Here is a 27,006-nt window from a genome sequence, read left to right on the forward strand (position 1 = left end):
GCAGCCCATCTCCTCACCCCATGCAGATCTGGGGGCACGCGCCCCCCCCCCTTTGCCTTCCTGGGGTTCACGCAGTGGTGGGAACCACCCTCCCTGTGAGCCATGCCTCTGTCCCATGCCCCACCCTGCCCCGTCACAACTGGGCAGCACCTGCCCCTGCCTTCTCCCTCCCTCACTCGAGGGTGGGACATTGACATGTATCCCCCATACCTTCCCTTCCCCTTCCCCTTCCATCACAACAGGCTCACCAGCTGGAGGCAGCTCTCCATGCTATATCAGAAATTGGATCAGTATTGGCCGATATGCCTCCTTAAAAATTGAATTTTGGTGTCGGCCCCAAAAATCTCTATTGGTGCACCCCTATTAGCAGGTTAAAGAAGAGCAAGGAGGAGCCAATGATGTGCCTGAAGGATGGAAGAGGTGTGGCGCACCAATCAAAGAAGGGCATAATAGAAATGACAGCTGTTTTCTACCAAGAGCTGTACAACAAGAAACTGGTATACCCAGAGGCCATGAAATAGTGCCTGCAGGGCCTTACCTGGACACTCAGAGAACTCAAACAATGACAGCTGGAAGAGGAGTGGACACTAGAGGAGATCAAGAGTACCCTCCAAATGTGCAAGAATGATAAGTCTCCTGGAGCAGGTGGCCGGCCTAAGGAGTTTTACATGACTTTTCTGGTAGGCCCAGACCTGCTGGAGCTGTTTCACGAGCACCTTTGGCAAGGCTGCCTGGGTACAGGGATAGGCCACGGCCTTGTGATCCTTCTGTATAAGAAGGGCACAAGGGAAGAGTTGAAGAACTGGAGGCCTATCACGCTCCTGAACTTCAACTATAAGCTGTTGGCCAAAGTCTTGGCAGAGCATTTTAAATACATTGTAAGTACCATCATGCATGAGAATCAGTTGTGCAGGGTGTTCGGGCACAAGATTCACAAGGCTCTGCTGCAACTAAGGGACACGCTCCAGCTGGAACAGGAAAGGGGGCAGAATGTTGCCATCCTGAACCTGGACTTGGAGAAAGCTTATGGCACAGTATCCCACCAGTTGGTTTTTGAGATGCTGAAGCAGATGGGAGTCCCCCAACCTTCATCAGTTGGATCAGGACCTTATACACAAACGTAAGTAGTGAAGTGTAGGTCAACAGGTGCAATAGAGCTGGATGTCTGGCAGGGCTGGCCATTCTTTATGATCCTTTTCATCTGTGCGATCGAACTCCTGGCCCAGCGCATTAGGCAAGACTCTGGGATCCATGGATACTAGATCCCAGGTGGCAGCAAAGAAGAGACCAAGAGCCGTGTGACACACAGGGGACTATGAAGCAGCAGGAGCCAAGCTCAACATGAGTAAGAGCACCTGTCTGGCCACTGGTGAGCTCAGAGACCTGGAATCCTAGGGGGTCTCTATCCATGGTGAGGGGGTCAAGATCCTCCGAGTGGTTTTTGACCTTGAGCTGAGCAGCAGGAAAGCATGGGAGAAAGCAGAGGCCAAGGTAAAACAGAAGCTGGGTCTGTAGCATAAGCACTGCCTCTCAATGAGGGGGCGTGTGGCGCTTGTGAAGGCAGTGTTGTTACTGGTGCTTCTGTACATCACACTGGTCTTCCCCTATTCCAAGCATGTTTCTCACAGAATCCAAAGAGTGATGTGCATATTCTTTTGGGGATCCAGACGGGAGAAGATAGCTAGAAAGACCCTGTAGAAAACTAAATGGGCTGGGGGTAGGGGCATGCCAGGCATCCTCCTGTTCCTGTGGGCAAAGTGCATGAGACAGATCTGTAAAATGGTGACAAGCACAGTGTCCAAAACAGCATCCCTCATGAGATATTTTGCAGGACACCTCCTGAGACAGTGGCAGGTGTTCGCACTAACCAATGGATGACCATGGCTCATGGACCCACTCTGGTTCTACAAGTCCCTAAATGAGCTTCGCAGCATGTACAGTCTACAGAAAGCAGGCCCCACAACCATGGTCAACCACAAGAAGATGGAGGAGGTGGTGAGAACGAGAGGCACCATGTCACCCGTGGACCTGCTCCCAGGTGATGCTTGCCAAGCCACGTGGAAATGCATATTCCACAAGGACCTGCATAAAGACCACAGAGGCCTGAACTGGCTGGTAGCCACTACCACAGAGCCAGTACTACAGCCAGAACCACAGAGACCTGAACTGGCTGGAGACAGAGAGGGGCATCCCAGGTGACCCAGCTGCCTGAGGACAACCTGACAAGGAGCCACAGAAACTATCCACCATGTCCTATGGCTCTGCACATATGCCAAGGAGGTGTGGAGAAAAGTAAAGCAGCTCTGCGAAGTGGTGACAGGGGTCGGACAGTTGTCAAGAGAGGCGGCGCTGTATGGGCACCTGACCAAACACCAGGGGAGCCCATCAGCCTGCTTCAATCAGTTCATGTCCTGTGTCAGGAGCACTTTGTGGAAGTCCATAAACCTCCTGACATACACACACACAAATCTAGAGATGATAGACTGTGTTAAGATGGCTCTGAGCGAACTCGAGTCCTACTACCAGAAATTGGTAGCAGAGGATGCTGAGGATGCAGCCAAGTCCACCTGGCAAAAAGATACTTGGCACAGGATCTCCCAAGCACTTGCCATTTGGGAAACAGTGACGTGAAGAGGACAACAAGACAACAACGAGGACAGCAGCAGTGACAGCAGCAGCAGATCCTCCAGTGGGAGTGACAGTAACAGTGAATGAACTAGACTTGAAACCCAGTAACCGGGGGGATGGACTAGCAGACTGTGTTCAGGGTAGGGAGGCTGGCAGGTGGCTGCATGAGACCGCAGGTCCACAAGTGTGTGTATTGTAACGGGTTTATAGGTTGTGTTGGGTAAGTTAAGGTATGGGAAGAAAAGTGTACAAGAAGGTGTGTATATATAACATATATCTTTTACAAACCTCCCCCCCCAAAAGCAACAAAAAAAAAAACCAACCTGTGCTGAAACTTGCAGCAGTTTGCAGCAAATTAAAGTGCATCAATTCTTGATGAATTTACCAGAAAGTTTATAGTGACATCAGTGGGTTTTGGGGGGGTTTTTTGTCCCTTGCATTTCAAATTAACAAGGGGCAGGTGGGGCAGGAGCAGAGGGTACAGACAGCTGCTGTGGTTCTGACTCTGGTCCTGAGTCTGCCTCAGTGTCAGACCCAAAGCAGACTCCTGTGCCCCTCTGCTTGCAGCTTCTGTCCTGCCCTCTGTCCCTTCCCCGCCAGCCCCCGCCCCTTACTGTCACATACAGTTAATTGTGCTTGGGGATGAACAGAGCCTGAGCAGGGTCTGAGAGTAAGGGGGGGGGGGGGCATGAAGGCTGCAGGGGGAAGAAGTTGAGGAGGCCCACGTGAGTCTCCACTCCCCCATCACTATTTTCCCTGCTGTAGCAGTTGGAGGGAAACAAATTCAAGACAACCTTCCAATAATTAGATTTTACACCTGGAAAATTATAACAATTTATAATTTTTTCATATATAGAATCTAACTGGGGGGGTCATCTTATATTCAATTAAATATGATATAGTAAATATCTATATCAAATATATAAATGTATATGTATACGACATATCTATATATGACAGGACACTTTCTCTTTTTATTGAACTGTGAAATTTTCAGAATATATGTGCAGGCCATTTAATGCGTATCCAAACGTGTATTTCAACCAGGATATTTTGCATAGCAGCTTTATATACTGTTTCTATTAATATAATTATAATTTTAAAGTAAATCAGTCGAATGCAGTAGCAAACCTACAGAGTTCATTTGAGAAGAGACATCATTAATAACACAGATTATCATCCAAGGAATTCAGTTTCAGTTAATTTAAATCCAGAATGGGTCATTCTTATATCCTGCCCGTTCAGAAACTACAGAAAAGGGCTAATTGTTATGCTGCAGGAAAACACGATTAAGATCACTCCGCTAGATAAGTTTGCCTTATAAACTAAATTGCTGCATGTTTACGAGGATAAAAATGTTTACGATATTCAGCACTTGTTTTAATTGCGACTATAACTCCAATTGGCCTCTTGCCCTCAGTTTAAAAAAAATTCACCAGTAGCATAGAGTACATTAGTCAATCACTTATTAAAACAATCATTAGGATATCAGAATGGCTCATTCCAATGGGGATTTATGGGGAATGGACTTGTATTCAAACTTGTTATGCTAAAAGTACATGCTATAAGAAGAGAGAGGATCTGGGAAATAGAAAAGGAAGTAACCGCTATATACCATTGTGAACCTTATTGAACACTGCTAATAGAGATCATTTGGATACCATTGTGGTGAGATGCCCAGATTAACTTCTGCTTGTCGTCTCTCATTAACAGTAACTTTGCCAAGTCCCATTCTAGAAATATTCAGTCTGCATTACATAATTGTGTGCATGTGTATGTGTCCATGTGTATACATACACAGTGTAAAATATGTATATTTTAAAGATTGGAAGCATTTTTTTAAACTTTTTATATATTCCCCATCCAGCAAAGTGGAGCAGATAGGCACATTCTTAATTTTAAGCATGTGAGTAGCTTAAAGATAAGTACATACAATGTGTTCTGCTGAACTGAAGCCATTCATCATTGTGTCCCATCATTGCCTCTCATAACAGTCCATTAGAAAAAGTAATTCTGCAACTCTAATACACAGTTTGTCTTTTTTATCTGAAAAATTCTAAAGATTAGATTTAACCCCCTTCCCCCCCCCCCCAAAAAAAAATAGGCACTACAAAAAGTACTATTTGTATTCAGTGTATGCCCAGGGTGCTATGGTATGGATTTAAATTTGGATTTAATTATATAAAGTGTAATCAAGGAAACTTCTTATTCAGTACAAGTTACAATATGACAATTACACCTTCGTTTTGACTGTCAACCACACCAGTGTAGGCTGAGAGATCACAGACTGTTATCTCTGTCTTCTCTAGCATTTATATTCAGACAGGGTCACCTAAATTGTAACTTCCATCAAAAATCATTTTCCCTGCTACTTTACCAGGACAGAGGGACATTTTATAAAATAAGTTTTCCCTATCAGAGGGAAAGTAAAGTGTAACTCAACCTAAAATGAGAAAAATCCTTGTATGCAAACTACATTATATATTCTATCGAGGGAGGGAAGGGAGTTCTTTAGCTTATATCTTATAAGGTCTTTTTTGGAAAATCAGTTGCAAATGTTAGTTTTGCTTATCAGCATATAACATATTTGTCTGCATTTAATGGATTTCAATTTAAAATTCCTTTTCTTCCTCTCTTTCCTTCACAATTAGTAACAGTAGTTTTATAATAATCAGAATGTTTCAAAAGTTGATTTACCTATCAATTTTACAACCATGTAAAACTGATTTACAAAAATGATTAGTTTCTACAAGTTTTCTTTTGGACTGAAAATTTCATGGCAAAAGCGAACTTGTTATAGCACTGTATAACGCTAACCATCAAAACCCAGTGTCACACAAACATTCTTGAAATTGAATTTTTATTAGCGTACACATTGAAATTAAAGAAACTGCTTGTGTGTGTGCTTAAAGGTTTGAAGGATTAGGCTTTATGGTACTAGCATCTTTAGTCACCATAATAATCCCAACAGGACAGTCAGTCCATAACACAATAATTTCCCCCAAATAATTTATTTATCGTGTTGCTCCTGGCCAAGTCTCATGCAGTAAAGCTTAAACCACTTGTCAAAATGTATTTAGTTCATCATTACAAAGCTGTTCAGTCATCATCATTTTGATTTCCTATCTCAAGTTCATTTTGGTTCATTACAGGACTTTCTAAAATGCTAACTTTTTCCTGTCTAGCTTTGCAGTAGCAGGCTTTTCTCATGTCCTGCCTTTTCACCAAGGAGATCCCAACATACAACTTCCCACTGCACGGTTGGTGTCATATTTCCTGTCCTCTCAAGGTTCTGCTTTAGACCCTACAACTACACAGTGTCTTGAAAGCCTTTTTTCTGTCAAACACACTCATGGGCTCTTTTCATGATCACATTAATCTTTTCAAAAACTTGTCAGCTGACTTGCATGCTCTTCTCAATTTTCTTCCCATGATCACCATCCTGCAAAGTAAAAACTGCCCAAGGTAAAATGTCCCTTTGAAGAATTTTAAAAAGTTTTTCCATGCATAAGTTATTCTCTTGATCGTGCAAGCTGCAGTATGAATAAAATTAACCTTTTCCATACTCATGTTCTTGCAAACTTGCTTGCTACTTAAAGGTTGAATTCTGCCCACAGACAGACTTCAAATCCTATTGAAATCTCATTGAATTAAATATATGTGCTAACATCTGAGGGCATAATTTGGCCCTAAGTCATTAACTACTTTTTCTGTATTCCTTGCAAAATAAGAAAATATTTCTTACATTTCTCATTCTTACACACACACACACACACACACACACACAAAATGTTTCTCATATATTCATATGAGAAAATATTTCTCATGTTGCCTGCACATCTTCTCTATGCTTACCATTTTATCTCCATTATACTGTCACCTGTCACTAACATTTACCATTCATTAATGTTCTCTAAGTACTCACTGGAAAGTTTAGGCAAGGCAACTGCTTGATTAACTTCTTTTGCTTCATTTTATTTTCCCTTTGCTTTAAAATCCAGCATTGGTACTGTTAGTATTCTAGATTTCACAAGTGTAATTTATATTCTTTCTGATTCTTCAGCCATTTTCAGATTAGTTTTGAGCTCTACCCAACCAAACCCTAATGGTCTATAAACCCTGACGGACACTTGCCCCATACTTGTTATAATTTAAGGCCTCCATCCTGCATTATATAGCACAATGTGGAGACTCTCTGATTTAAATGAGGAAAACAGTCTAGCAGGATGCTTGCTAATAAAAGAATTAGTGCCATAGGGGAAAGAAGAGACTTGATACGACAGGGTAAGGAATAGTGTTGGTGTTAAAAATTAGGACTTCAGTTTAGATCTGAAAGAGTAATGTTAGTGCACTAGATCCCCCTTACATAGTCCTCAAGTTTCTTGGGAGTACCTGCTTGTAACAAGTAGCTCACAGCCTCCATCCAAACACAAGAGTATAAGGGCATAAACTCTTAGCCCCAGTGAAGATCATTCACTTGGGCTCTGCATGAAGATAGAAAGTCAGCTGTTTTTTTTTTTACTTTCTATGCAGTGGCCATTGCCAGGCAATTCATGAGGGGCACCAGGCTCTTCTAAAATAAAGCAGCTCTTCTGCCATTGTATAGCTGTCAAATATGAGGAATAACTCTTGAACATGTATATTGAAGTTGGCTGTGTTGGTCATATTTCTGAATTGCACATGTGCATGGATGTTTCTACTTGGGATCCCTACCGAATGCCACAAGCTACACTGGTCTGCGCTGTGAGGAAGAATACTTGATGCCAAAGTAACAGGATAGGTGACCTTCTGTCACAGAGCACTGAGATGCCCTGCTCCCAAAGAGGGGAAAACTGCTGGGGAGGAAGCCCTAGCAGGAAATAAGCCCAGCTGTGGGTTGCCGGGGCAACCAGGGAAGGTCAGCTGACCAGAAGGGGCAGGGCCTGGCCCTTATAAACCCCAGGGCCTGGGGCCAGAGGCAGTTCCCTGCCAGCAGCCCCAGGAGGAAGGAACTCTCTCAGGGAAGAAGGGGGAGGCCTGACTACAGGAGCAGTGTATTGACACTGATGAGGGAAGGAGTGTTCCCCGGTAGGCCGGACTGATGTTTTAGCCGGGCGGCTTTAATTTATGTTACAGCCTAGGGGCTTGTGTTGTCTTGTTGTTACAAGACCGGTGGTTTGGGTGAAGCTATTAGGGGTTGGAGGAGGCCTCATAGGGGACTCACTGCCGAGTGGGGACCCCAGTGCCAGTGAGGGCATAGCGTTCGGGGTGCATAGACCCCAGCCCTAGAGAAGGGCACTTGAGAATCCCCAGAGAGGGGGCATTATTAAGGAGCCCCAGTGTGGGCACAGAGAGCCCCAGAGAGGGGGCAGCCTTACTGGGAAGCCCAAGTTGGGCATGGTGAGCTCCAGATAGGGGGCAGCATTATTAAGGAGCCCCAGTGTGAGCATGGAGAGCCCCAGGAGAGGGCAGCATTCATTATTGAGAAGCCCCAGTGTAGGCAAGGAGAGCCCCAGGAGAGGGCGGCATTTTTGGGAAGCCCCAGGGCAGGTGTGGTGAGCCCCAGGAGAGGGCGTAGCATCACTGAGAAGGCCCCAGAGTGGGGGCAGCATTGTAGATAAGGACCCGGAGAAGAGGATGCAGAGTGAGATAGGGCCGGGGAGAGCCCTAGCACCAGAGGGAGTGCATCTAAGGAAGGAAGGCCCAGAGAGAACAGGAAGGGGCCAGATAGTGATAGACCTGAGTCAACGACTATTCCATCGGTGAGGTGTGGACTGCAGTGTAGGGGAAGAAACGGAGCCGCAGATAGTGCCCCCTGGCAGCGGGGCAGTACAAGGGCAGCATCTCGCTAATTAACACCAATTAATCAATTAACAACAAGGCATGGCAGGAGAGTAGGTGGGTGGCTGCCCCCAGGAACAGGTGTGCGGGCCACGTTTGGGTCGGCCCAGATCGTGTACCTGTCGCACCTTCCCAGCATTTCTCAGATTACCAGGAGACAGAGAGAGCAAGCTTGCAAGTAATCCAGGGAAGTGTAGTCTATCATTTTGAGGCTCTCGCCAGTCTCCCTGTGCACATGCTACCATTTCCAGTGCTTTTCGGGATGGTGGTGTTTGTTTTTCTTTTGTGAAGCAGCAATATGGTGCACTTCCAACAATCGAGTTGTTAACAGTTTCATCCCCTAGTCCACCATGAGCCATCCTCCGTTATGCTTGTGCAGGATCAGAAACCACTGCTTCAAGCAAGCACTTCTCTGGCTGGTGAACTGGGTTTGGCCCTAAATGACTTAGGGTAGGTCTATACTCAGTTATAGTCCCAGTTAGCAATGTACTGAGACAGACAGGTAATTCCCAAATCAAAAGTAGTGTGGGATTTTTAACATTGACTTCAGTGGGAGTTGGATTGGCCCCTGGAAAGTCTTTCTTGAAATGACTGATCAAAAATGACTTGGGTGTGACATATACTGACTTTGTTAATATAGCACACTGTTTAGAATTTCTTTTGAACTCTTCATTTTGCTGGGATCTTTAGCTCATTTTTAATCTGTTAGTATTTCTTAACCATTTCTAAATAAATGCTTTGCTTATTATTACAGATGTTAACTAGGAAGTCATTACCGGTGAAATGTGGCAAATTTTATTCATGTATCATTCTGCAAATCATTTATAGCAATCTGCAGCCATTACAAGCTAAATATAAACTCCTCAGCATCCCATCTATCTTTCTAGTCAGTATGGTCACTAACATGATCCATGGCAGAGAAGAAAAGATGTGAAGCGCTTCTGTCTGCTTTAAGGAAAATTTATTCATGTAAGCATGCTTCCATAAAAGGTGTATTTAAACCCACCTCCACAGCCAAGCTTGCAAGATAAATTACTGCTGAAAGAACCAGGCACATCTTAAGAATGCTAAAATATAGTCATGGTCCATAATGCATCAGTATAAAGAAGTTCAGCTGATAGCATGAAAGGAGGATGTGCTTTATTCCCTAAACTCGTTTATTAGTTCACCTCCATATCTATTTAACTCTATCAGGGAGTTCCCAAAGTCTGGTCCAGCCTTCATTTCCAGTGACAAACATAGATTTTAACATACAAGCCAAGTAAAATTTCACCATGAAATGAAATCATTTATCTATTTCACTAACATATTATACTATTGCAGTACATTGTTTAGTGGTCTGTTTTTTTTGGTCACCCACCCCCAGTCTGGATTGTGATTGGCCATTATGCCAGGGAAGCAAGAAGAGTGCAAGGGATCTTGTAAGGGCCCCATACAATGGACCCTCTACTTTGGGAATACAGGGATCACTCTGGTGTGCTCCTGGGGTACTCTAAGGGTCCAAGGTGAGTGGACATGGTTGACAATGAAGCACTGTCATGTATTTTTCCTCCAATCGTTGTTGCACGGTGCCTAGGAGGGATCCAAACTGTGTCCAAATACCATAGTTTGCCCAAACTACTGTTATCAGCGGGGATCCCAGTTTTCCCACAGAAAAACCTAGATTATCCCCACTGAAGTGGGAAACCTTGGGTTTTGCCTTGCAGGCTGGCAGAGTTCCTGCCTGTAAGGAGCTGCTTGCTTGGAGCTGGGGGGAGTGGTGGGAGGGCAATTGGAGTCAGGGGGCACCACGTGCATGTGCGCATGCACACACATGTAGTCAGCAATACAGCCAGACAAGGTGGTGGGAGCAGCCCTGGCAGCTGGTTACAGGTATGTCTGTGAGATAGGCGGGGTGGGAATTGGAGGACCAGGGCTTGGGTTGGAAGTAATAATGGGTCTTCCCCAGTGTGTGTGTGTGTGTGTGTGCTTGTTTGTGTGTTTGGGGGGGATCTGTGCATGTGGGGCTGGGGTGTGTGTGTGTGTGTGTGTGTGTGTGCGCCTGCAATAGATGCCTGCCAGTGCTGGGGGAAGCTGTCCGAGTGCCAGGGCTGCACTGGGGCAGGGAGATCTGAGGCAGTGCTTGGTACCACCAGTGAGCCGAGCTCCATGTTGTGCCAGCAGGGCTTGCTCAGAGGTGCCTGCCTCTCCACTTGGGGAAGAGGATAGGGAGGGGTCCTTCAGGGGTGGTGGGGAGCTGTGTGGCTGGACTGGCAGCACTGAGAGCCAGTGCCCATGCTCTCAGGGGAAGGGGCAGAGCAGCTGGGAGACACTGCCCAGGAGTGGTGGGGCTGTGGCCAGGCCACCTGGCATGGCACAGAAGCTCTAGCTTAGGGTGGGGTGGTGCCACAGGTATCCCCTTCTCCTGTCTCTAGCCTGTGCCATGGCTGAACTAGCTCTGCCACTGCCCACATAAATCAGAACTGCTGCAGCTGCCTCAGGTGGGACAAAGACCACCTAGAGCCCCTCACTTTCCTCCCACTGCCCATAGAATGGCCTGGGCCAGAGACACGCTCAGCTTTGTGTTGCTGCTGTGGAGCATGGCAACGATCCTCCATACTGTGCCCCAGCCACAGCCAGTGGCACGGGGCAATGTGTGGTGCCCCAACCACTGCCTGTCCTTCTGCACCACAGTGCACTGCATGCATCTCATGCTGGAGGTCATCCCCACCATGTCACTGCAGACCACCATCCTGTGAGTCTGTACAGGGCCAGGCAAAGCTGAGGTACCAGATGTAAGCCCTTTGTCTGAAGGGGAGGCTTCCAAATCTCTTGGGGATGAGTGGTTGCTGTGAGATCCTTGAGGAAGGGCCCTTCAGTCAGCCCCAGTCCCTCAGCCCCACTGCACCCACCCTACCTTTCCCCTGCCAAGACGCACAAAGCTTCCTTCTTCCTTCCAGTGTCAGAACTCATGCATTGCCTATGCTGCTGCCACAGTGGAGGTGGGGGCACAACTGCACCTCTGCTGCCCCTGCTGCTGCCAGGCAGGTGTGGGGCACTTCACCTGAGTGACCATGGCAGCATGGCTGGTGCAGGGCTTGTGGTGGCAGCAGTGGTGGCATCACCAAGTCTCACTACCCTGCTCTGCCCTCCCATACCGGGTCCCTTCTGCTGGGCTGGGGAGGTAGCTCCTGTATAATGTGGGTCCAAAAAAGTTGCAGCCCCATGCCCTGTACCCCATTGTTGGCACAGAAATCGGGGGGGGCATATGGTCCCCTATGTTTCCCCTAGCCATTGCCAATGACATTGCCTGCCCCCAAACACCCCCTGCCCCACACACTTTCCCCTTCTCCACACACTAGGGGCTAGGGCAAGGGCCAGGTAGAAGGTAGCACTTGGGGGCCTCATCTGGCATGGCTGGGGGAGCAAGAGGCTATGGGTCAGGAGGGAATGGCACCACCAGGGCTGGGGATGGTGAGGGGCTGTGGGTTGGGAGTGATGGGCACCAACGTGTGGTACCCATCAGTGTGTGGTGGCCATCCCCACCATTGGGCTGTGGGTCAGGAGCAAGGATCACTGGTGGGAACAGAGGGCTGTGGGTTGGGATTGAGGAGCACCAGCAGGGCCAGATGGCTGTGGGTCAGAAGTGTGGGGCACTGGCAGGGCTGGTGGGGCAGGGGACTGTGGGTCAGGAGTGAGGGGCATTGTCATGGCTGAGGGGCCAGAGGACAATGGGTTGGGGACCAGCAGGGCTGTGGGTGCTGTGGCCTGGGAGTGAGGGGCTGGTCACCAGTATATCAGGGCTGATCAATGCCACAAAGCAGCAGGGGGGACAGCTGCAGCATCCTGGTGAGCAAAGGGGGCAAGCGGAGCTCTGATTTTTCCATTATAAAAACCAAAATCAAATGCCAAAATATATAGGTATTTTAGAATGTATTTTATTATAGTAATTGAGGCACTGGTAGGCTTCTAAATTGCTTTAAAAATGTGAATATATCAATAAAATGTTGTTTGGCTGATACTTGTATACTAGCAAATTGCCTGTCAAGAATGACAGGCAGGGATAGAGCGCCACATGCCACCACTCCATGCTGCTGCTGCCTCCCAAGAGCAGGGTGGGGGAAGCTTGCACGTGGCAGCCACTGCTGCCAGCCACCAATTTGCACTGCCACTGCTCTCCGTCTGGCCGTGCACCACCCTCCCCCTATTCTGCATCTGGCCCCAAGCCCCACCCCCTAATATCCTCCCCCCAACCTCCAATCATGAGATTTTTCCTTTATTCTGAAACTAGCAAAGGAAGCCAATGCTGATAGTTTACCATGGTTGTGTGCACATGTTTGTGTGTTCTTCTCTTTTGAATGCTTCAGTGCAAAGATAACCTGTGTTCTCTAGCCACTTATTTGCCCATGCAATCTAATGACTAATGGGGCAGTAGGACATCTAAGCAAAGAATTTTTCCCACAGGATTTTGAACAAAGTGGGTGGATGGTACATTGCATGTACAGATACAGTTAAACCCTTATCTTTTACACTCCAGATGCACTTGGATGACCAAACACCCAGGTTGATTCAGTCACCCAGTAGGGGTTGGTAATTAAGCAGAGAGGCCTAATTAATTAGCAAAAATTCCCTGTGGGAATGCTAATGAGTTAAAGAGGCAACAGACAGCTGGCCAAAAGATTATAAAGAAGCAGTACGCCAAGCACTTAGGAGAAACAGGTTTGGAGGAAGCTAGAGACAGTCTTTTTTCAAAGACATTGCATAGACATTCAGTTTGCCCTGACAGCTGCTGCTCTCCCAGGAGAAACCACAAGTGTACAAATGTTCAGGCTTTTTCTCCCATGGTAAAAATGGCCACTCCAGGAGAAAAATAACCTGGGAACCACCAGGGTTAAATCACTCCCAGGAGAATTTCTCCTGGGAAAGTGAATATCTGTACATGCAGTGGCTTGTCTCACAAGAGAACATGGCCCTCTGGCATTCTCCCCTCCCTCCTTCCCTCCCAGGGCTTCGGTGGGTCCCTTGCTAAACTCTGCTGCTCCAGCAGACAACACAACAGCCCCCTTCACAGTCCCCACATTATGCTGCAAGGAAGTGCAGGTTGACTATAGGCAGTCTGGGTCAGCCAATCAGAACTGCCCTATGCACTTTTGCCATCTGTTTCCAAGCAGATTAAAGAAGCCTGCAAAACATGCTGAGATTCCCTCATCCCCCACCCCTGACTGCAGTGTCAGCGATGTCAGCTCTTCACTCTTCAGTGTCTCAGCATGCAAAATGTGTGTACATGTGGCTCCGGTAAGTTTTTCTACCAGCAGAACAAACCTGGGAGAATTCTCCCAGATTACTTGAATGTGTGTACACAGCCCAAGTTACAAGCAGACCTGTTCTTTTTTCTATACAGTTTGTGAAAGAACCACCTCTCTTCCTTAACAAGATCCATCTGTCTGGGCTTTTTTTATTCTAGCTCCGTTGCTCTTGATAACCTGTCACACAGAACGCATCTCCATCTTTAGATACAAGGGCTTTTTAGACTCAGCAAGATTTGGTGGAGCAAGCTAATATACTGGTTTGATAGTGATCAGCAAAACAGCTTTAGTCTCAAATGAAAATGAACGTAGCTTCTTAGCAGAATCTTCGTCAAAAGTTGCTTCACATCACAAAGCCATCAGCAGATGTGGCACTCAGCTGAAGCCCAGCACAGGAAAAGCAGGAGCTGTATACAGGTAGGACCTGCAGTGCATCTCTCTTGAGCTGTGTGGTAATGCTTATAGGACAAGCTCAGGGCCTGAAATCATTCACACTGACAAATAGCTAAGGCACATCAATATATTTAAGTTCATAGCAAAACACTAGCAGAAGCTCTTCATAGGAATTAAGAAGAGATGCAAGCCATAGTATTGTTGCTAGAGCAGCAAAAACCTACAACATCCAGTCAAAGGATGTTCTGATATTTCATAGATTTTTAAAACCGGATGGGACCAGGATTATTTAGTCAAGTCTTCTCTGTTTACTCATCCACAGTCTTCTGCTCCCTTGGGATTGCTGTGTTTCTCTCAGATCTCATTAAAGCCACTTCTAGAACGTATCTCTTGCACTGAAAATGCTGAATCAGTGGTGTAGTAACATGGTTTCTAGGACAACTGCCTGCTAAAGCTGTTGCTCTTTAAAAAAGACAAATGAAGTTATTGTGTTAGGTAAACATGAGCACCTGCTAAGTGCTAACTCATTTTCTCGCTGGGGCCATATCCAACACTTAGTCAATAGGAGCCTTTGTACAGGAAAAAGGACCATGCCCGTTGATTAGCGTTCTGAATCAGGTCTAGTTGCTGAAGAAGACAATCCAGAAGACTAACAAGAAATGACTTAATCAATTCTAAGGGACCAAAAACCCAGACCTAAAGCAGGAACCAGTTTTTCAATACCCTAGCAGGAAAAGAGAAATTTTAGCTTAGGTCTCTTTCTAAAATGCCAAAGGCAGATCTAATAAGTGCATCAATATTGTGAAATCATAATCCATAATTAGCTCATGCACTTTATTGCTTTGGGGCTTGTTTCAGTTCATGTCACTGTTCTACTACAAATCATCCAATTGCCCTTCATAATTTAATATTGGATACAAAAAACTTCACTGGCAGAATGCATGGACAAAAAAGTAACAATCAGATCATGGTCTATAGAGAACAGGACAACTTAATACTTTAAGAATAAAAAATCTCAATGAAAACTAATGCATACTGGGTTCAAAAAGCTTTGTGCTCCAAAATGAAACTGAATGAGGTTAAGAAAAAATTAACTAGATCAATGAATTAGCAGTTAATTAGATGAGAAATTAATTCCTTTGCTCTGTTTGTGCAGGACCTAGTCCAGCAAGGTACTGGGGCTCCCAGATGCTAAAGAGTAGTAATAGGTGAACTGAACTAACACTGGTCAAACATTGCCAAGTGAGTTGAACTAGAAGGCATCAAAATCCAGAACCACTTCAGCTAGAGCTAGTCAGTCCAGAAGGGTAGGCTGATTAAGAAATTATCAAGTTTAATATTTTTCAAAAGATTATAGCAACTGCATAAACTCATTAGACCTGTTTTTTAATCTGTCTGGATTTTTTAATCACATTTCTTTATATGTAACTAACTGTATAGAACAAATGGTCCCGAACAGAGTCAGTTATTGCGCATCTCCATTGGTATGTGGAGATCAAAAGGTTGATTATGTTTTCAATAGCTATTTTCCAGACGAGTTCACCATAAAAGTACAATACCAGGAAATACACAATAGTGCCCATTACACAAATGCATGGCAGTCGCAGCATTATAATGTACTACTTGCAGAAATAGCTTGGTTACTCATTTAAATCTCTTCGTTCCCTTCAAATTTTTCTTCTAAACATCTGTGCCATTATAAATGTGTCCATCACTGGTTTTTTTTACACAAGCAGTGGAGCAATGAAAATATACAACATTAATCCAATTTTTTTTTTTAAATATTGCTCATCTGCAGCAAATCTAGCTTGAGGAAAACATCATCTGGAATGAACCAGGTTTCCTTTCATGGAAGAAATCTTGCTATTTTCTCAGGGTATGTGCAGTGTGAGGGATAGTGGAAGGTGAGGAATTCAGACTAAATACAGTAAAAATCTGCATGTATTCCCTCTCCTGCTCTGATTCCCAGTATGTCTAACACTGCTATAGGGCATCCAGGTGACTGAGTTTGTATGTAAATGTAGAGCAGATGTGAAAGCAATGGAAGCACAATTATGCTTCTTTTTATGCAAAGAACACTTTGTTTGTTTCTTGTCATCTTTGGAAGACAGGGCCCTTAATCCTAAAGGGAGCAAAGCAAGCTGCAAATTGTTGATGGCTAGATCTTTTTTCCTTTTGTCAGTTATCCACACAGACAAAATACGTCTACATTTTTCTGCTTCTTTCTTCATAAAATCCTTAGCCTTTTCCTCTCTCTGCATATATAAATCTTTCTTTCAAATCTTTAACATCTCAAATACATCACCCTCATCTTCCCTGGCCTTGATAAATCCCATTTTACCCCTCTTGATCATACCTAAAATGGTGTTACAGAGATTTTTTTTGGCTCCTCATTTGCCAACACCACCAAATTCTTTGTGGCCCTTCTCCATTGTACCAAATACAAATGACTTTTCTTTACTTTTCAGTCTGGGCCTCTTCTGCCCTTTTGTCATTTTCTATATGGTGTTAAGTTGATGAATGCTGACTCCACTCTACTGATGATCATCACCCATTTTTCAAACAAGTTCTTCTACTCTCATATTATCTTTTTTGGACATGGGCTTCACTTCCTTCAGACATCTCCATTATCCTCTTTCAAAACTTCCCCATCAGCAGACATGGCTTCCAGCCACAAGAGTGCACCCTGTGGCTGGGAGCTGAAGTCTGGCCATGCATTCAATTGATAACATGATAAGAACCAGCCACAAAGATATTACACACTTTTGTATAATAACTTTGAGGCTTAATCCTTGTTTTATAATATCATTAATTGCTTTAACATGTGACCAGGTAACAACTTAAGACTTGATTAACCAATTAATCACGTTTTAAGCTTAATGTGTGCCAGGGGTTGGAGTTGCAGCCAGTAAGTTTTCCTTGTATAAAGCACCAAATCCTGGAATTCCAATTCAGGATTTCTCATGGCATATTTTGCTCGCACAGTATCGGTCATCTGTATTATTTAAATCAACTAGTTTGAAACACCCTGGCTTACATTTTTTTAAATGTATGCAAATACCTTAAGTTCAAAAGTTTCTCCAACTTTATCCAAACCATAAAATTAGTTCAATGAAAGATATTACCTACAAAAATCCTTGCCTCTTGCATAAATCTTGGACCATCGTGACTATGACATCATTCCAACACTATCAAACTCTTCATACACACTCTGTTCTTTGCATCATTCCTAAGTAGGTTTGGGCCATGTGCCCCTGCTAGTGTATAATGAGTAAAAGAGAAAGGGAACATAGCATTTCCTTTTGTAATATATGCCTTCATTTACATGAATCTGTCATTTTCTAAGCATAAAGGACGTGAAAGAAAGTTTTGTGCTTCTCTATCTGTCCTTTAGTCAGTAATTAAGTGTGCACTGATACAGATGTATTGGAGGCAGATATTATCCAAGTCCTGACAAAGAACCCAAATTATTCATATAATTTATCATCATGGCCATCTTGAATACTAACTAGAACACTCCTTGATTAGAATTGTCAAAAGGCACTTCCACTGCTGTCCTACCAGGGAACATTTTTTTTCTGACAGATGCTGCTTTTCATATTAACTACAAAGAATCTCTAACGTTTTATTCTTTTGCATTTTCCCTGGCCCTGAAGAAACATTACACATTAAATTTGTCTCCCCCAGCTTCTCTTTCTCTACTGAATAGATTTTGATAAAAAGGTCTTTCATGCAAGTGTTTAATATGCTTATCTCGACAGTATAACTTTTATATGTGTCAATTTTTTTAAAAAGGATAGATACCTGTCATTTACTTTTGCCTACATTATAGAGCACATAATTATGTTCGGGGTTAGTCTGGATGTATACTGTTGTAACTGCATTGAGTTCACAGAAACTACTCCCCACTTACACACCTCCGTCAGTGAGAACTGAATTATAACTGGATTTTGTAATGGTGTGGTGTTCCTATATAGCATGAAGCCTAATTCTACTCTGGAATATGCATGTATGCCTGTGAGCTCCCACTGAAATCATATGCAGAATGGATATCCCAGAAGAGAATTTGATCCTGTACCATAGAAATGATTCAAACAACCAGAAACACTTTTCTGTTTTATAGAAAACTGTATCACACCCAAGAGTATGCAGCTTGTCATTGGGGGCTATGTGCTCTGTAGCCTCTGTGAGAGATCAGAATTTATAAACCTGGCAAGAGCCTCCAATATTTCTGCCAACCCTCGTTCGTTATTCTGGGGGGCAGTGGCTGCTGTGTTTCCAGAACTCTAGCAGAGTATTCTCCTCGGTGTTCAATTAGCTCCTGAAGCCAGTCTTAAATTCCCAAAGTCTGGCTTTTAATCCATGGCTATAGCTAGATTTTTAATGAAGTGTTTTGCCACTGTATTAGATTTTCATAAATTAGACCTAAAGTTGTTGTATTGATTTGGAAAATGCATTAAGTGTGGATCTTTCTTATTGCTCAGTATTTTGAATAAATGAAGTGTCTTGTAGAAAAGCATCAGTGAATTATTTAAAGCCTTTCAGTCTTTAATATGTGATACCCAGTAGTAGACCACAACACCACACTGGAATCATCTGAACTGTCTGAAAGGAGCTTTGCTGCCCTGTGACAGCCTTGCAGGTAGTCTATGAAAATGTGTACTATGTAGTATATTGCACAGCCTTCAGAAAGAAGCAGTAGGGAATTAATTAGCTCTTCCTATGGCAGCGAACCCAAGCAGAAGCGTGAAACATGAAGGGATAAGTAAAAAGTCTCCAAAAGATACCCACAGCTCCAAAACTCCTGTTATGAAAGGAAAATGGGCAATTCCACAAACAAATTTCTGATGAAATGCACAATTATAGCTTTCTCCTGCACAAAAGCTGGTCCTTCTCACCCCCTGCCCCCATATTAATTTTACAGACCGATCCATTGCCTGAAGCCACACTCATGCCAGAATAGGAAATGGATCATAGTTTTGTGCACACCTGAGATACTCTGTCACCACCTATTCTCCACCTGGACAGACTTCATAGATTTAAGCCTGGAAAAGTGTGCCATATTTAGAAATCCAATAAGAAATTTGAGGAAGGTAAATTATGAATTTTATATCAGTGAAGAAAGAAAGATTTATTTGAGAGGGAATTGGAAAAACAAATTGAAAAGTAGAATTAATTTCTGCATTTACCTGAAAGATCTTTACAGTACTGTCCCTACAGCAAATGAATACTAGTATGTACATGCTTAATTAGAGAACAAATTAATTTTTAAAATATGAATATGTTAGCTTTAATGGCAGCTACACATGGTAATCCCTTTACTTCAACATGAAAATATTCTCTACAGCATTTGACACTGAAGTTTATATATCCTTAGATACCTGAATTGCATGTTATAAACACCCGATATGAATGAAAATGTCATAACCAATTATTGTTAGGTAGCTTGCTGTAAGCTAACTAATGCATTGAATACACATAAAGTATTTTCTATTTAGCATTTGTGGCAGAAATGCCACCGTCGGTGCCCCTCTCCAGAGACCTGTCTCAGCCAGCCTGGGAGGCTGGTGTTTCATTCCTCAGGGTGGGGATCTCCCACCTGGTCTACATGACAAAAGCCTGGCGCCTGGGAGGCGATGCTCTGGTCACCTGGGCAGGGGGGAAAGACCCGGCCCTGCGCGGGCCCAGGTAGCCAGGGATGCTGGGGAGATTGGTCGGCTTGTGGCCAGTATTGGCAGCTTCGATTGGACCGGGCTGCTGAGGTCAGAGAGGTTATTTAAGGGCTCGGTCGAAGAAGAAGGGGGTCAGCCATTAGCCATTAGCCATGCGGTCATCCAGGTGAATCTGAGCCTGGCTCTCTCCTCATCACCGCATGCTCCAAGAGTGCACTGCCTTCAGGGGATACAACAACTACCTCTGGACGATGAGAGTGAGTAAGCTACTAAAGATCCGATTAGATATTTAGTTTCAGTAACTCAGATGCGTTTAAACGGCTACCTCAGCCACCCTGGTTTGCTCTATGGGATTCCTTTGATATTCCTGTAAGATTTCTATGATACTGCTCTACCTTTTACCCTGTTTCCGCCCTACCCCCGGTAATCAATAAAGTTCTCCTTTGTGACCGGTGTGGGAGACTTATTGAGGGGTGGGTCTAAATTATGCCAAGGAGGCCCCTTAGGTCGGTGGACTAAGGGAGACTTTCCTAATAAGCCCCTGACTTGGGGAAGTGCCCCAAGTGCTTGTATTGGGTCTAGCACCCATTGGACGATCAGGCCTGTGTTTTCCAAGGTGCACAGAGCCAGAAGTGAGTCCAGAGCCTTGGATGGTGGCAGCGGGACCCCAGGCTAGCGGGTGTGCTCCAGGGAAGCATCGGCCGGACGGGAGGCACCCCAGGGAGGCACTCGGAGCCTGGAAGGTGGTCGGGCGCAGGGAGGTGGGCGGCTCAACGCAGGAGCGCCCCCTACTGGCCCGCCACAGCATTATCTAATAATAAAACATTATTGAATTTGTAGTATCATCCATTATCACCTTACTATTAATATCACCATGCTATTGTTCAGTATTAGAAACATGGTACCATCGCACACATACTTGTGTCTTTGAGAGTAAGCAACAGCATCACGTTGGTCAGACCACTGCCTACACCACTGACAATGTGTCTGTCTTCTTGGCAATAACTGCAGTAGTACTAGACTTGAGCCCCACTGGAACTTGTTGTGATGTCATCTCTTGGGTGTCCGGCAGGAAAAAAACATCTTCATTCTCTGTCAGGATAAACTTACTGTATTTGTTAACCTCTGTTGAGAAATTTGTCATATTCATCTTCATTAGATAGAAAATATGACTGGGTAGGCATGATAAACTTGAATTTTGTGGATCACAGTGATAGGCAGCCCATGTACATATTTCACCACCATAATCAAGGTAGAATTGCAATGGCATCTGTGTTTTCAATGGGATTCACTTCCTCTCTCAATGGCATTGATAGCTTCCTTGCCATAGATTACTGCTTACCTCCATGCTCATAAAATAGTAAGTATATAATCATGTTTTGATTGTACTTGTATCACATCATGTAAAGAACATATTTCCTTTCTTATCTTTGAGCTTGCAGGGGTGGGAAGAAAGATGTTTCTCCAAGATTTTAGGAGTAGTTATCCTTTTCTGGAATGAAAATGTATACAAAATGTTCTAAAAGCCACCTGTAAGGAGTGAAGTACTGGCCCACTGAATCTATGCCAATTTGCATTATTCTTGTTATTATTAGACATCTAGGTCTTCCTGCACAGAAGAGACTCAGGCCAGGTTACAGTAAAAACCACATAAATTATAAGGATAGATAGAGATATTAAAATAATATATAATAAAACAAACTTCCCAGACAGTGCCTCTAAAACTTAACCTTCCCACTGACGTTCTGGCTAAATAACAAGGCCTTACAGTGTTTCCAGAAGATTTCCAGGTTCAGACTATGATGGAGCACAAGGGGCAGGGAGTTCCAGAGCAGCAAAGCAACTACCAAGAATGATCTCCTACATGTTTTTGCAAAAGGAATTTGGCATAGATGATATTTGCTGGTGGTTACTCTTGACTGACATTAGGTATTTTGATGGAACCTAAGGGAAAAGGCAGTCCCTTTGGTATGTGGGACCTACACCATTTGGGTCTCGTAGGTCAAGACTAGCACTTGGAATTGTGCCCAGAAAGGCATTGGAAGTCTGTGCAGAGTAATTTTTTAATCTGTCAGTCACACTGCAGATATTTCTGGAGTTGCTTTCCATACCCTGTCTGTCTGCCTCTGTCCTGCTTCCTAGGTTACTTTAGAGTGAGACCATGTACTCAGTTTGCACTTGTGGCTGTCACTGTTTTGATCCTTACCTGGGACAGTATAGCTGCCATTGCTGCTTAAAATAGGTTCTCTAAAGTTAGATATTTTTATTTCAGCAGTCCCGAGTATAAATCCCTCAGTGTCTTGTAGATAATCCTGTCTGTAATTAGGAAAATTTTTATATCCTAAAGCTATGTGTAGATGCCAGAGTTCCCAGCTCCATAAAGTAAATTTCTATTCCCCTATATCAGGTGCAGTCTTTATCAGATTTCCATAAGAAAAGGTACTTCAATTAGGACACAGAAATGCTACTTACTAAAATGACATAAAAGAAACCTCGTATGTGGCTTCTAGAGATGCAGAGCACAACAGTTCATCTGTAGCCCTGCAATGGGTTCAGAGGAAAAAAAAGAACTGTCTTTGCCATAGCACACAAGTAATGGTACCCAGCTGTTGCAGCAGAAACAGGCTAATGTACAGTCAGATAGATAAGGTGAAAACTGTTGCTCTACTAGCAGGTGTGAGCCATATAATTGAAGTAAATCAGAGTGACTGAAAAGAAATGCACGCTGACTTGAAGTGGATGTGCTTGCAGACACCAGTAAATGCCATAGCTGATAGTGACACGCACAAGCTAGCATTATGGCTGTACTTTTGCATGCCTGTCAGCTCTGCAGCAGTGATGTTTTCATAGATACAGATATTGTAAACATGAACTGCATTTCCAACAGTCATTCAAAATGATCAAATGTCCTATCCAGAGTGGATGGCTGATTCTTTTGGAGAGTAATCTGCAATGGACCCATTGTCCTAGCATTCCTTAATATACCCTTGACACAAAATAGGCCAAAGGCAATCAGGTGCCTCTCTCTGCATACTATAATCATGGTAGTAAAGCAACAGCTCTATGAAAACAGATTAATGCTAGTACCATAATCACATGTATGTTTTGCAACTACCCAGATTTACTAAGAGATCTCAAACTAGTACTAACTTCTGAAGTAGTTATCTGAGGTGAAAGATAAAGGTGCCTAGGTTTTTAGGAGAGGTATCATCAAATGAAGCGTTTGCTCTAGAGAGAATATCTTTTTGGAAAGCCATAACCTGTCTGAACGCACCACAGAAGTAAGCAGTTATACCCTCACCTCCACTGTTAAGTAGCATCTTTTTTTAAATGATTGGTATACTTTTTGTGTGGAGGAAAGATATCATGCATCAGCTGTGTGACTTAACTACTGTGTATACAATTACCATGTGTTGTCTGAAGCCCAGATATCCAATATGACAAACATGCCACTCAGGAAATGAGGTGAGACATCTCTGTAGTATCCATTGCTTTTGATTACCTTAGTTTGACAGCTACCTAAATTATTAACATATTATATCTTTGTAGAAATAAAGGCAGACATGCATATTTAATGTGGACTAAAACATTCAATTCCATTGTCTAAACAATATACTAAATAAAACAAATCCAGAGTAAGGAAAAAAGAGTATCAGTGTTCAAATTGTGGCCTTTGTAAAGAATCTGGTGAAAATCAGTTAAGAACCTTTTCAGATAAACTCTCATTTTAACCCATATTCATCATCCATGACTCAGAAGTCAGTCTCTAAATCTGTGCTCCTAGAGTGAAGCCCTGGTGTAATTCACCTTTAGGACCAGCCTCATGACTTCTGACTACAGCTGGACAAATACTAAAAAAAAGTGGACCGTCGGCCATGGAAGGACCCCGAATGCCCCCCCCAGACCCAGGAGGTACCAGTCGCTGAGCCAGGGGAGCAGAGCGGGGGGGCCAGAAGTGGACCAGAAGTGCTTCTAGTCCATTTCCGGGTCTGCTGCTGAGTGCTCTGGGGAGCCCTGAATGCTCCTGTAGGATGATCCATCTGCCCCAGCAGCTCAGCAGTCACAAGCTGCCTGAGACCTTTAGGTATGTAGAAAAAACATTTAAAGCTGTGTCTTTGTCCAAATTGCCAAATATTTCCAAATCTCTCCGAATCTATTTGGAGGGATCCAATTCGATTTGGAGAGATTAAAGGGTCTCCTGATTCCATTTGGATTTGGAGATTCAGCCACCAAGTTGGGCCAAATTTCTGCTGAATCAAATCAGGGATTCTCACAGCCCTAATATCTACCCTGCCTTCTGACTGACTCTGGACTAACACGGCTAACTCCCCCTCTCAGGCACATTGGATCATACTGAATGTGATGGATTTTCATAGAATTGAGTGAGACCAACATCTAAGCCCTTGGAATATTGATAACAGAACTATACATCAATTCAATTTAGCTATGAATATATTCATAGATTCATAGACTGTTATGGGGTGGAAGAGACATTGTAGATCATTGGACCCAGTCCCCCTGCACTAGGTAGGAAAAGACAACTGGGGTCAAGTGACCCCAGCAGGGTGACTGTCCAGTCTTCTTGATGTGATTGCAAGATCCAGTGTAAAGTGCAGATCTTCTGTGTGGTATCTGATGATGTTTAACAGAGACACTAAGTCACTTCTCTCTACTTCAATAATTGTAGAAAAAATTCAAGTGCAAGTACTTATTTCTGGTACCCTAATACTGAATACTGGCCAAAATTGAAAGCTTGGAATTACCAGAGCATTAATGATTTAAGTCCCACAGCAGTGTGGGACTGCTCATGTGTATTACGATGTGAGCACTGCAGTACAGAGGTTATGAGAACTGACCAGGGGTCATACTGCAAGTCAGTAGCAGAACTCAGGTCTCCTGAGTCCTAATGTTTGTGCTGAGTTTATATCTCTTTTCCAATCTCAGACTTAAAATTAGATCCCCAGATTTTATTCAGCTGATAAGAACTATGTAAAGAGAATATTTTCAGTTGAAAAGTCATGTAATTAGAAGTTAGGAAATGTCAGAAACTAGGTTGCAGCATTAACTAGGTCACAGTATGCATCTGTACGCTGATGCAGTTTTTAAGCACATGATTGGACGCTACCACTTCCTCCTGTCTGTCCCTGTCCCACTCCACACAATCCCCTGTCCACCTTTTTTGCCCAGCAGGTCTCACCCCTAACAGCCTAGTCAGGGTGCCTCATTACGTGAGAGCCAGCAGGAGAACGCTTGAGAGCCCAGCAGAAGCCGTTTTGCTGTTCTCAGTTCCTGGACATGGCAACACAGGAGCCTCAGCATCTGGGAGGAGCAGTTTCAGGGAAACTTACTGCACTTTTGTAGACCTGGGCTGGGGATTACTCAAGTACAGGTAGAATCTTTGGAGAATTTATCCACCAAACTTTAACACAGCCTTTCCTCAGCACATGTGAACTAAGGTTTTTCAGGTGCTTGCAACTAGGCCAGATTTGGGAGAGTGTGCATGAAGATGCTAAGCACATATCAGGGCACCCCCTGCCAAATTTCAAGGCTCTGTACAAAAGCTTTGAGGCACTGAAGCTTTGAACAGAATCAATGAAAGGACTTTAATATGGTAAAAACAATGCATTTTCCCATCAATTCAGACATGTAATTGGCCAGTACTGCATGCCCTTCCCTCCAGCAGCTTCAAATACAGCTACACATTCAGCAGTGGAGAGGGAAGAACAGCAGCTGTGGCCCAAGAGCAGTAAATGTAAGTTTGTTGCTAGTAAGGGAGATTATCACCTTTTTTACCACCCACATACATGTTGATCAGCCAAAAAACCACCAGGTTTTGGCATCAAAACAAGGAGATGACATCTTTCACAGGAGCAGCGAACTACCAGACCGCTCCTCCTTCACTGTGTGCTACTGTTGCTTTTCTATCCTTTCTGCTGCTGGAGACAGATCCACTGCAGGGAAGGAGCAGGGTGCAGAGAGGACCAGGAGGGAGAAGGCGGGTAGGGAACAGAAGGGCAAGACTAGTCCCATTCCAGTGCCTGACCCCTCTAGGCAGTGCCCAGGGCTCATGTCCAGCTCATGCACCCATCGTTACATTACTGCCTAAACTTACCTCATAAAAAGCCTGAGCTAGATAAGCAGTACAGAAGATTTCAGCCTGAGCACATAATTCGGCGAAGCCGCAAGCCACTGAAATAACTGTAGTATGACAGCTACCTTGGAAGTAGGTGGCACCACTTACGATTACTGTGAAAAAAAATTCTGGCCTTTTTCCAAAATTGATTTATTTACCTAAAATGTTGACATGAGTTTTCAGGACCTCTCCTCTGCATATGAAAGCTGTTTATTACATATACCATCTTTGCATGACAGTCATAAGTTTCTGATGCCAAGCTGTGGGAGATACTTCCCTAGCAAAGGCATCTGGCTCATTTGCAGATTCCTCCGGCAGTTCTGTTGCAGCTTGGATTTGCCTCTAGGTCATTAATGTGGATAGGTTGCTAATGGGCTTTCTGGGCTGTCTTATCCTCCTGACACCATTTTTAACTTATTTTGTACTCTGAAGAATCCATGCATTTTAATTTTGTTTGTTCATAAGGTCTTGAATAAATTCCCAGATGAGATTTCTATATAGATCTTTTTTTAAAGCACTATTCCTATTGTTCCTGAGCTATCTTTTTGGAATACTAATATGCAGTAACACACTTTTCTTAAAGTCCCCATGCTCCAAAGCAGTGGATTAATCTTTGAAATCAAAAGGTGCCTATACATGAACGGTGAGGCTGCTCCGACAGGCTGTAACTAATCGAGTCTGCTAGAGCGTGGTAATTATCACACTCTAGCAGGCTCCAGCATCAGGTGTATCGGTGTCCCCATGCTGAAAAAGGGCAGCAGGGGTGCTTTATCTAAAACTCGTTTGACTGCCATTTTTCAGCATGCATGGTGATACACGCTCTGGGTACTTTCATTAGAGCAGCTCTCAGAGCCACTTTAGTTAAAGCGCCTCTCCCCACCCCCACCTCCCAGAACATGTATATAAACATCCAAAGGAACTAGCATTGACAGAAATTTTCCTTCCAAATAGTACTTTTATGCATAAACTGTTCATATAAGAGTCCTAAAGATTTAAACACTGTACAGTACTGCATGGAAAATGTTTGCCTTATAATGGGAAAATTATGCTTTTAATACATCGCCATTAATCCAAA

The 27,006-nt window shown here is 43.9% G+C and overlaps 1 long non-coding RNA gene across 1 annotated transcript in view; it reads left to right on the forward strand.

The window, feature by feature from the left end:
• Positions 1-27,006, forward strand: part of LOC132243602 (uncharacterized) — a 166,307-nt gene that overhangs the window by 48,085 nt on the left and 91,216 nt on the right. The window lies entirely within an intron of this gene.

The sequence above is a fragment of the Alligator mississippiensis genome, chromosome 10 (genome assembly GCF_030867095.1).
Source record: "Alligator mississippiensis isolate rAllMis1 chromosome 10, rAllMis1, whole genome shotgun sequence".
Lineage (NCBI taxonomy): Eukaryota > Metazoa > Chordata > Crocodylia > Alligatoridae > Alligator > Alligator mississippiensis.